A 12068-nucleotide genomic window follows, 5' to 3' on the forward strand; every position below is an offset into this window, starting at 1 on the left:
GTCTAGGAGAGGGGATTTGGGGGGATTTGTGCTGGTAGAGGGGGGGATTTGGAGGGGGGGAGGATTAGTGCTAGGGGAGGGGGTTGGGGGGGGGGGACTTGTGCTTGTAAGGATAATTGAAGGGGCGGGATTTGTGCTTGTAGGGGTGATTCAAAAGATTTGTGCTAGGAGCGGAAATTTGGGGAGGGGTGCAAGTGTAAGTTCAAGGAGAGGGGGTTGGGGGGGGGGGATTTGTGCAGAGAGAGGGGGATTTGGAGGGGGGAGAGGATTTATGCTCAAAGGGAAATTTTGCAGGGTAGAGGAATTGTACTCGGAGGGGGGACTTGGGGAGGGAGAGGATTTGAGTTAGGAGGGGGGATTTGTACTGGAAGAGGGGGAATTGGAGGGGGAGGAGAGGATTTATGCTCAGAGGTGAAATTTGAAAATTTGAGGGGTAGAGGAATTGTGCTAGGAGGGGGGAGTGGTGGAGAGAGAGGATTTGAGCTGGGAGGGGGGGATTTGTACTGTAAGAGAGGGAATTATTTTTGGGGAGAACTTTGGCTTGTAAAGGGAATTGATGCTTCGGGGATAAGCGTAAAGTTTAGTGCTCCAATTGTTTGGGAGGAGGGAGAGGATTTTTGCTGTCACGTAATTCTCTTCCTTTTTTTTTCTGTGTTGGGGGGGGGGGGGGGGCGCCTTTGGCATCTTCACCCTGGGCTATAGATGACCTTGTCCCGGCACTGGGCGGAGCATTCTCTGTCATCCCAGCCCAGGGTGAAAACACTCTTCCTCCATAGATACAGTGCGGTGAGGGGGGACAGTGTAAAAATAAAGTAAAATAAAAAAATTCACCCCTCCTAACACAAATCTCCCCTAAAATTTCCTCTACTAGTACACATCTTCTTCCCCCACTCTTCAAATCCCCCCTCCCAAAGCACACATTCCCCCCAAATCCCCCCCACCTATCACAAATCTTGTTCCCCCTCCCGACACAAATCCCCCTAAATCACCACTCTTAGAAACCCCCCACCCCCATAGTTCCCCCCCCCCAAAAAAAATGAAACCCCCATCCTTCTGTGCTCGCTCTGAAGCGAATGCATACGTAAGTCACGCACGCATATGTAAACGGTATTCACACCACACATGTGAGGTATCGCTGCGATCGTTAGAGTGAGAGCAATAATTTAAGCACTAGACCTCCTCTGTAACTCTAAACTGGTAACCTGTAAGACCCTTTTCACACTGGAAACATTTATTTCAGGCGCTAAAGGGCTAAAAACAGTACCTGTAAAGCGCCTGAAAAACGCCTCCCCTGCAGCCCCAGTGTGAAAGCCCGAATTGGAAAGAAGAAAGAAATGGCTGCACATCCAGAACTTCCGATTGCCTTTTATTTTTGTTTCACAAAGATAACACCAAAGGCACCAAACTGTGGTCACATAGACGCGTTTCACACATACATCTTGTGCTTAGTCATGATTAAGCACAAAATGTATGTGTGAAACGCTTCTGCGGGACCACAGTTTGGTGCCTTTGGTGTTATCTTTGTGAAACAAAAATAAAAGGCAATCGGAAGTTCTGGATGTGCAGCCATTTCTTTCTTCTTTCCAACTTTCCCACGGAGGCGGGCCGGGGGTAGCACTCTGCAAGATACTCCAATCAGCCTTATCTTTATACACCTGGAGCAGCGGTTCTTTTTCTTGTCAGAGCCCGAGTGCTATCACACTGGGGGCGATGCGCTTGCAGGACATTAGAAAAAGTCCTGCAAGCAGCATCTTTTGGACGGTGGAGGAGCGCTGTATACAGTGCTCTTCCACCGCCCCTGCCCATTGAAATGAAGGGGGACCGTTGCCGAAAAAGCGGTGCTTTTCGGGCACATTTAACCCTTTCTTCTGGGGTTAAAAGCGCCCCACTAGCGGCCGAAAAGTGCAGCTAAAACGATGGTAAAGTGCCGCTAAAACTAGCGGCGCTTTACCGCTGACGCAGCCAGCTGACAGTGTGAAAACCTCGCCTATGGAGATTTTTAAGTACCGTAGTTCATCGCCATTCCACGCGTGTTTGCGCAATTTTAAAGCGTGACATGTTAGGTATCTATTTACTTTGTGTAACATAATTTTATCACATTTTACAAAAAAATTGGGATATATATATAGATCTATATATATATTTTTTTGTTATTCATTAAAACTTTTTTTTTTTTTTTTTATTGCGTTTGCAAAACTGCTGCGCAAATACTGTGTGACAAAAAAAGCATGACATGTTAGATATCTATTTACTCAGCGTAACTTAATTTTTCACATTTTACAAAAAAATTGGGATATATATAGATAGATATATCTATATATCTATGTATAGATATATCTATACACAGTGGGGCAAAAAAAGTATTTAGTCAGCCACCAATTGTGCAAGTTCTCCCACTTAAAAAGATGAGAGAGGCCTGTAATGCCCCGTACACACGGTCGGATTTTCCGACGGAAAATGTGTGATAGGACCTTGTTGTCGGAAATTCCGACCGTGTGTGGGCTCCATCACACATTTTCCATCGGATTTTCCGACACACAAAGTTGGAGAGCAGGCTATAAAATTTTCCGACAACAAAAACAAAATTGTCGGAATTTCCGATCGTGAGTACACAAATCCGAGGCACGAAGTGCCACGCATGCTCAGAATAAATAAAGAGGTGAAAGCTATTGGCCACTGCCCCGTTTATAGTCCTGACATACGCGTTTTACGTCACCGCGTTCAGAACGATCGGATTTTCCGACAACATTTGTGTGACCGTGTGTATGCAAGACAAGTTTGAGCCAACATCCGTCGGAAAAAATCCAGGGATTTTGTTGTCGGAATGTCCGATCAATGTCCGACCGTGTGTACGGGGCATAATTGTCATCATAGGTATACCTCAACTATGAGAGACAAAATGTGGAAACAAATTAGTATAGTAAGTGAGCAAGACTGCGCTTAGGATACACCGAAGGTCTGCTGCCTCCCCTAATAGAGCTCCCCTAAGGGGTCTCCAAACCAGAAAGAAATAGTAACAAGGGGTGATTGGCGCTACCTATAGATAACGAGATTGAGACGTAAATGAGGGTAAATATGTGTATGGCCTTCCAATGGCATACAAACACTTAATGCACAAACATAAGATTAAAAATAAAAATATATATGGGCTCAAACCCAATAAATTAAACCATATTAAGGGTGAATATGTGTGTAACCTTACAGTGACATACAACCATTTGGTGCACCACCATCTAAATAGATAAATATATATGAGCTCAGAAACATAAAGGCACGAGGCTCAACCAATGCATATATAGCCCCCTGAACAATGGCATGCTACACGTACTCTGGTTGGTTCCCAGTCCTCATGTGACTTTACTAGAAAAGACCTCATAAAACGGCCTACATACATAAGGTATCACCTGTAAATCTGATTAACAATAAGAATTAAACTAACTTAAAAAGTACCGTGAACAATATAAGACCGCAGTATTGAGGACACACTATAAACTGTGACTCTGTTTATGTGACATGTGTAAAAAAGTCCATATATAATCATATATAGTCATATATAGTCATATAAATAATAGTCCATATGATATGCATATACATTTCTTTAATGATGTGACATAAAATTGAATGGTGACTTGAGTGCTCTCAATATCTTCTGGTGACTCTGTGCTCCCCACCAGGGTCCCCACTCACCAGATCCCCTCGCCCCCACAGGGGCAATGCGCATATAGATGCAATCAGTGCGATTACTTCCCCATAGTTGTTACGATATCCATGGTAGATTTCCGCCTTCAAATGAAATGTGCTATGTTCCGTGGTTGGTTCCTCATAAAAGGAAAGAGATGTGGACTCCCATACTGTAGTAAATCATTAGGAATTTATTAAAAAACATCAACGTAAAAAATATATAAGTAAAAAAGACTCTGAGTAAAAAATAAATGTTGTAAAGAAAAGTCCCGGACACGGCTTGTAAAGCTAACCAAGAGGTCATCCACTCCACTATTGAAAATTGTGGACGTATGCTAATGGAGATCAAGCCTTTTAAAAATGCAAGGTGAACGCTAAGCTGCACATTGGAGACAGCAGCTCCGCACTGTGTTCCATCTGCGTTCCACTTGTTTGTAAAAACAGGAAATGACGTAGCGTGCGTGGCGCCGTCGTACGCGTTTCGTCATAGACGTCCTCAGCAACTATCTATTTAGATGGTGGTGCACCAAATGGTTGTATGTCACTGTAAGGTTACACACATATTCACCCTTGATACGGTTTAATTTATTGGGTTTGAGCCCAAATATATTTTTATTTTTATTCTTATGTTTGTGCATTAAGTGTTTGTATGCCATTGGAAGGCCATACACATATTTACCCTCATTTACGTCTCAATCTCGTTATCTATAGGTAGCGCCAATCACCCCTTGTTACTATTTCTTTCAAAATGTGGAAACAAATCCAGACAATCACAGTGTCTGATTTTTGAAAGAATTTATTTGCAAATTATGGTGGAAAATAAGTATTTGGTCTCCTACAAACAAGCAAGATTTCTGGCCCTCACAGACCTGTATCTTCTTCTTTAAGAGGCTCCTCTGTCCTCCACTCATTACCTGTATTAATGGCACCTGTTTGAACTTGTTATCAGTATAAAAGACACCTGTCCACAACCTCAAACAGTCACACTCCAAACTCCACTACGGTGAAGACCAAAGAGCTGTCGAAGGACACCAGAAACAAAATTGTAGACCTGCACCAGGCTGGGAAGACTGAATCTGCAATAGGCAAGCAGCTTGGTGTGAAGAAATCAACTGTGGGAGCAATAATTAGAAAATGGAAGACATACAAGACCACTGATAATCTCCCTCGATCTGGGGCTCCACGCAAGATCTCACCCCGTGGGGTCAAAATGATCACAAGAACGGTGAGCAAAAATCCCGGAACCACACGGGGGGACCTAGTGAATGACCTGCAGAGAGCTGGGACCAATGTAACAAAGGCTACCATCAGTAACACACTACACCGCCAGGGACTCAGATCCTGCAGTGCCAGACATGTCCCCCTGCTTAAGCCAGGACATGTCCGGGCCCGTCTGAGGTTTGCTAGAGAGCATTTGGATGATCCAGAAGAGGATTGGGAGAATGTCATGTGGTCAGATGAAACCAAAGTAGAACTGTTTGGTAGAAACACAACTCTCCGTGTTTGGAGGAGAGAGAATGCTGAGCTGCAACCAAAGAACACCATACCTACTGTGAAGCATGGGGGTGGCAACATCATGCTTTGAGGCTGTTTCTCTGCAAAGAGAACAGGACGACTGATCCGTGTGCATAAAAGAATGAATGGGGCCATGTATCGTGAAATTTTGAGTGCAAACCTCCTCCCATCAGCAAGGGCATTGAAGATGAAACGTGGCTGGGTCTTTCAGCATGACAATGATCCCAAACACACCGCCCGGGCAACGAAGGAGTGGCTTTGTAAGAAGCATTTCAAGGTCCTGGAGTGGCCTAGCCAGTCTCCAGATCTCAACCCCATAGAAAACCTTTGGAGGGAGTTGAAAGTCCGTGTTGCCCAGCGACAGCCCCAAAACATCACTGCTCTAGAGGAGATCGGCATGGAGGAATGGGCCAACATACCAGCAACAGTGTGTGACAACCTTGTGAAGACAGAAAACGTTTGACCTCTGTCATTGCCAACAAAGGACATATAACAAAGTATTGAGATGAACTTTGGATATTGACAAAAATACTTATTTTCCACCATAATTTGCAAATAAATTCTTTCAAAAATCAGGCAATGTGATTGTCTGGATTTGTTTCCACATTTTGTCTCTCATAGTTGAGGTCTACCTATGATGACAATTACAGGCCTCTCTCATCTTTTTAAGTGGGAGAACTTGCACAATTGGTGGATGACTAAATACTTTTTTGCCCCACTGTATATATATATATTTTTTTAATTCATTAAAATGTTTTTTTTTTTTATTGCGTTTGCAAAACTGCTGCACAAAGGGTCTAGGGTCTCTTCTAAAAAAAAAAAAAAAGAAGATGCATCATGTTTGTGGGTTAGAAGTATTTCTCTATCAAAAAAATCCTCATTTCAACTTGTAAAGTAAAAGTGCCAGAAAATGCCGGGTCTTCAGATGTTTAACATAAAACTTTCCCATAAATAATATTATTTTTAGGTAATTCTAGAACTGGAAAAAAAAAAAAAACACGATTCACAACAGGCAGAAACAGCAGAGAGTGTAGAGTGAAGATCGGAGGGATGACATTCTATTCTATATAAACCTTTTATCCTATACAGAACGATCGGTCGGACTGAACTCACCGCGCTCGCCGCCCTCCATGCCTCTGGCTTGGAATCTCCAGGACTTTGGGGGATCACTGAAAGTGACAGGTTGTAACAATGTATTAACTTTCTGCATAAACAAGGAAGTGTCGGAGAGAACCTTCCCAGGGTGCACCGCTCACATTCCTCAAGGAGCGACTAAGCGGTGGCACCGCGCCAGGTGTCTGCCAGTGCCAATAAGGCGATTAAAATTAAACTACGACGCAGCGGATCGGTCACGTGGTCATTAAATACCTTCGTTCTAATGAAGAAGGGAGTGGACTTTTATTGAACGAAATAGTTTTTTTTTTGTTTTTGTTTTTTTATTTGTAAATAAATTTTATTTTACTTAACCTCTTACTGCCCACATAGCTGCAGCGGCAAAGAGGAGTTTGTTGTGCCAAGTCACTTCTTGGCTTCTTTATTTGAGGACTCCAGTCCTGACATGTCCCTGAAGGAATTCTTGGCTCAGTCCCTTTTCACCTGGGAGGTTCTGGTGTTCTCATCCAATGTTCTCCTGTGACCTTCATCATAATATATCAGTACAGGGATGGTGGGAACCTCTCATAATGGGCACAGCAGGTGTACTAACATTGGATACTCAACTCAGAGCTGGTAGGAACCCCTTATACCTGGCACAGAAGATGTACAGACCCGGGAACTCAGCACAGGGATGGTGGGAACCCCTCATAATGGGCACAGTGGGTGTACAGACCCAGGAACTCAGCACAGGGATGGTGGGAACCCCTCATAATGGGCACAGCGGGTGTACAGACCCAGGAACTCAGCACAGGGATGGTGGGAACCCCTCATAATGGGAACAGTGGGTGTACAGACCTGGGAACTCAGCACAGGGATGGTGGGAACCCCTCATAATGGGCACAGCGGGTGTACAGACCCGGGAACTCGGCACAGGGATGGGGGGAACCCCTCATAATGGACACAGCGGGTGTACAGACCCGGGAACTCAGCACAGGGATGGTGGGAACCCCTCATAATGGGCACAGCAGGTGTACAGACCTGAGAACTCAGCACAGGGATGGTGGGAACCCCTCATAATGGGCACAGCAGGTGTACAGACCCGGGAACTCAGCACAGGGATGGTGGGAACCCCTCATAATGGGCACAGCGGGTGTACAGACCCGGGAACTCAGCACAGGGATGGTGGGAACCCCTCATAATGGGCACAGCGGGTGTACAGACCCGGGAACTCAGCACAGGGATGGTGGGAACTCCTCATAATGGGCACAGCGGGTGTACAGACCCGGGAACTCAGCACAGGGATGGTGGGAACCCCCACAATGGGCACAGCAGGTGTACAGAGCTCATTCTACATCACAGTCTCATGGATAGACTCTTGGACGGATAGGAGGGGCATGAAGAAAATAGATGTTTGGAAAACCAGGGATATTTCAAAGAGCAGAAATATAAGGAGAACCCCAGGACGGATATAGTGAATGGAGAAAGGGAAGGAGAACTGAAATATTCCACCCGCATGATATTCTAATAATAACCGTCCGGCTCGTTGATCTGGGCCCATGGAGCAGGTCTGGAATAAAGAGAGAGCAGACAGGCCCAGAATATTGTCTGCTAAGAGGAGCACATGGTATAAGCTTACTGTATGGCTCATGTTACCAGCAACACTTCACCTGTGGGAGTGGCGACATCTAGTGGCAGGTTAGAGTACTGCATTAGAAAAATAATAATAATAATAATAATAATAATAATAATAATAATAATACATAAATAAAAAATAGCTTAAAAAAGGGCAATTGCTTTCTGAAAAAAAAAAAACTGTGGGGCTTTATCATGTTAAAGCTGAATTTCTTACAAAACATAAATAAGTAGCCCAGTAATAGCAAAAAAATAAAATAAAAAATAGCTTTTAATTTAATACTCACTTTCAATCTGGATCTGTCCCCCCCCCCCAGTACTTCTGTCCTGCCAGTATATGGCCTCATTCTTTCAAGATGAATGGTGGCTAGTGTCATTGAACCCACTTCCTCTGAGCCCAGGTTACTCTACTCTATAGGATGTTCCATTGATTACTTTCTGACTTTTTGTTTTGTTTTGTAAATGTAAAATCTTATAAATGGTCTGTAGTGTACACACAGGTCAGTCATGAAGCACAGATAAGATAGAATGAGGGCAGAATGAAAGTGGTACACTCATTTCCCCAGTACAGCCAGGGGGACACACATCTAACTGAGCTGATCTGTGATTGGTTGGATGGTGTGATGGGCCGGGGGAGACATTGAGGTCTATTAGGCCCTCGGGGATAGGCAACCTGGGGGCCTTCCAGCTGTTGCAGAACTACAAGTCCCATCATGCCTCTGGGAGTAATTGTAACTGCCAGCCTTGCAATGCCTCATGGGAAATGTAGTTCCACAACAGCTGGATGGGCTACTTGTTCCCATTGTCTCCAAAAAGAGTACCTGTCACCTGCCCAATGCCATCACATTGGGGGGGGGGGGGGGGGTTATTAACCCATTGTGATAGCAACCAAGTAACAATAAATAAATAAATACAATTTTTGAATGTTTACATTCCTTGTGATAGCAATAAAAGTGATCATAATTTTTTTTTAAGGAGCAATTAAAAGAAAAATAAGAAGAAAATAAATAAGAAACTGTATTGGTGTCACTGGTCCCCAAAAAAGAATCACTTGGTGTCAAATTTGTCTGCCGCAATGTCGCAGTCCCGCTAAAAATCGCTGATCTTCGCCATTAACAATAAAAGCAATAAAAAGTATTAAAAGTCCATAAATCTATCCCGTAGTTTGTAGACTCTATAACTTTTGTGCAAACCAATCAATATACACTTATTGGGATTTTTGTTTTACCAAAACATATAGCAGAATACATATTGGCCTAAATTGATGAAGAATTTTTTTTTTTTTTTTGAATATGTATTATAGCAGAAAGTAAAAAAGTATAGTTTTATTTTCAAAATTGTCGCTCTTCTTTTGTTTATAGCGCAAAAAATAAAAAAACGCAGAGGTGATCAAATACCACCAAAAGAAAGCTCTATTTTTGAGAAAAAAAAAGGACGGAAATTTTGTCTGGGTACAACGTCAACACGACCGCACAATTGTCAGTTAAAGCGACGCAGTGCCGTATCGCAAAAAAATTGCCTGGTCATTAAGGAGGCAAATCCCAGGGAACATTTAACCCCTTGATCGCCCCCCTAGTGTTAACCCCTTCCCTGTCAGTGACATTTACACAGTAATCAGTGGCTATTTATAGCTCTGATCGCTGTATAAATATCAATGGTCCCAAAAAAGTGTCAAAAGTGTCCCATCTGTCCGCCGTAACGTCGCAGTCCCGCTAAAAAAAAAAAAAAATCGCTGATCGCCGCCATTACTAGTAAAAAAATTAATAATAAAAATGCCATAAAACTATCCCCTATTTTGTAGACGCTGTAACTTTTGCGCAAACCAATCAATATACGCTTATTGGGATTTCTTTTACCAAAAATATGTAAATATTGTCCTAAACCGATGAAGAAATTAGTTTTTTTTACAATTTTTTTTTTTATTTGGATATCTATTATAGCAAAAAAGTAAAAAGTATAGTTTTTTTTTCAAAATTGTCGCTCTTTTTTTGTTTATAGCGCAAAAAAAAAAAAGAAACGCAGAGGTGATCAAATACCACCAAAATAAAGCTCTATTTGTGGGAAAAAAAGGACATAGATTTTGTTTCGGTACAATGTCGCACGTCCGCACGATTGTCAATTTAAGCGACGCAGTCCAGTATCGCGAAAAAAATGGCCTGGGATAAATCCTTCCAGGGCTGAAGTGGCTAGTGTCTCTGCTAAAAAAAAAAATGTAATATTTATTGGGAAAAATACTAATTTATACTTGTAAGCAAAAATTTCTAGAAAAGGCTTGATCTTAAAGTGGTGAATGTTGTCAGTAGGGTTGCCACCTGTCTAGGATTCACCCGGGCAGTCAGGGTTTTAGATCCTGTGTCCGGGTTTCAGTCCACCTGAAACCCAGACACATCAGTGGCAGCCCCGCAGCACCATTCCTCCTAACCCCCTCTCCCCTCTTATCGGCTTCCAGTGCTTTTAATTATATTGGTGGTGGGGGGGGTGCTTTAACTGGGGTACAAACTGGCCTGGGGAGATTATACTGGGGGACAGACTGACCTGGGGGGATTATACTGGGGGACAGACTGACCTGGGGGGATTATACTGGGGGACAGACTGACCTGGGGGGATTATACTGGGGGACAGACTGACCTGGGGGGGATTATACTGGGGGACAGACTGACCTGAGGGGGATTATACGGGGGGACAGACTGACCTGGGGGGATTATACTGAGGGACAGACTGACCTGGGGGGATTATACTGGGGGACAGACTGACCTGAGGGGGATTATACTGGGGGACAGACTGACCTGGGGGGATTATACTGGGGGACAGACTGACCTGGGGGGATTATACTGAGGGACAGACTGACCTGGGGGGGATTATACTAGGGACAGACTGACCTGGGGGGATTATACTGGGGGAAAGACTGACCTGGGGGGATTATACTGGGGGACAGACTGACCTGGGGGGCATTGTACTGGGGGACAGACTGACCTGGGGGGATTATACGGGGGGACAGACTGGCCTGGGGGATTATACTGGGGGACAGACTGACCTGGGGGGATTATACTTGGGGACAGACTGGCCTGGGGGATTATACTGGGGGACAGACTGACATGAGGGGGATTATACTGGGGGCCAGACTGACCTTGGGGGATTATATTGGGGGACAGACTGGCCTGGGGGGGATTATACTAGGGGACAGACTGACCTGAGGGGGATTATACTGGGGGACAGACTGAACTGAGGGAGATTATACTGGGGGACAGACTGACCTGAGGGAGATTATACAGGGGGACAGACTGACCCGGGGAGAATATACTGGGGGACAGACTAGCCTGGGGGGCATTATACTGGGGGACAGACTGACCTGAGGGGGATTATACGGGGGGACAGACTGGCCTGGGGGGATTATACTGGGGGACAGACTGACCTGGGGGGATTATACTGAGGGACAGACTGACCTGGGGGGGATTATACTGGGGGACAGACTGACCTGGGGGGATTATACTGGGGGACAGACTGACCTGGGGGGATTATACTGGGGGAAAGACTGACCTGGGGGGATTATACGGGGGGACAGACTGGCCTGGGGGATTATACTGGGGGACAGACTGACCTGGGGGGATTATACTGGGGGACAGACTGGCCTGGGGGATTATACTGGGGGACAGACTGACATGAGGGGGATTATACTGGGGGACAGACTGAACTGAGGGAGATTATACTGGGGGACAGACTGACCTGAGGGAGATTATACTGGGGGACAGACTAACCCTGGGAGAATATACTGGGGGACAGACTAGCCTGGGGACATTATACTGGGGGACAGACTGGCCTGGGGGGGATTATACTGGGGGACAGACTGGCCTGAGAGGGGATTATACTCGGGGACAGACTGACCTGGGGGGATTATACTGGGGGACAGATTGACCTGGGGGGATTATACTGGGGGACAGACTGACCTGGGGGGATTATACTGGGGGACAGACTGACCTGGGGGGGATTATACTGGAGGACAGACTGACCTGGGGGGATTATACTGGGGGACAGACTGACCTGTGGGGGATTATACTGGGGGACAGACTGGCCTGGGGGGATTATACTGGGGGACAGACTAGCCTGGGGAGATAATACTGGGGGAAATCCTGACCTGGGGGGTATTA

General features: G+C 45.0%; 1 protein-coding gene across 1 annotated transcript in view; it reads right to left on the reverse strand.

Moving 5' to 3' along the window:
• Positions 1–6885, reverse strand: part of ALS2CL (ALS2 C-terminal like) — a gene marked incomplete at its 3' end in the record, with an annotated part of 172768 nt that extends 165883 nt beyond the window's left edge. The window contains 1 exon segment of the mRNA XM_073632440.1: positions 6310–6885.
• Positions 6886–12068: the final 5183 nt, after the last annotated feature.

This window comes from Aquarana catesbeiana, linkage group LG05, assembly GCF_042186555.1.
Source record: "Aquarana catesbeiana isolate 2022-GZ linkage group LG05, ASM4218655v1, whole genome shotgun sequence".
NCBI classification, from domain to species: domain Eukaryota; kingdom Metazoa; phylum Chordata; class Amphibia; order Anura; family Ranidae; genus Aquarana; species Aquarana catesbeiana.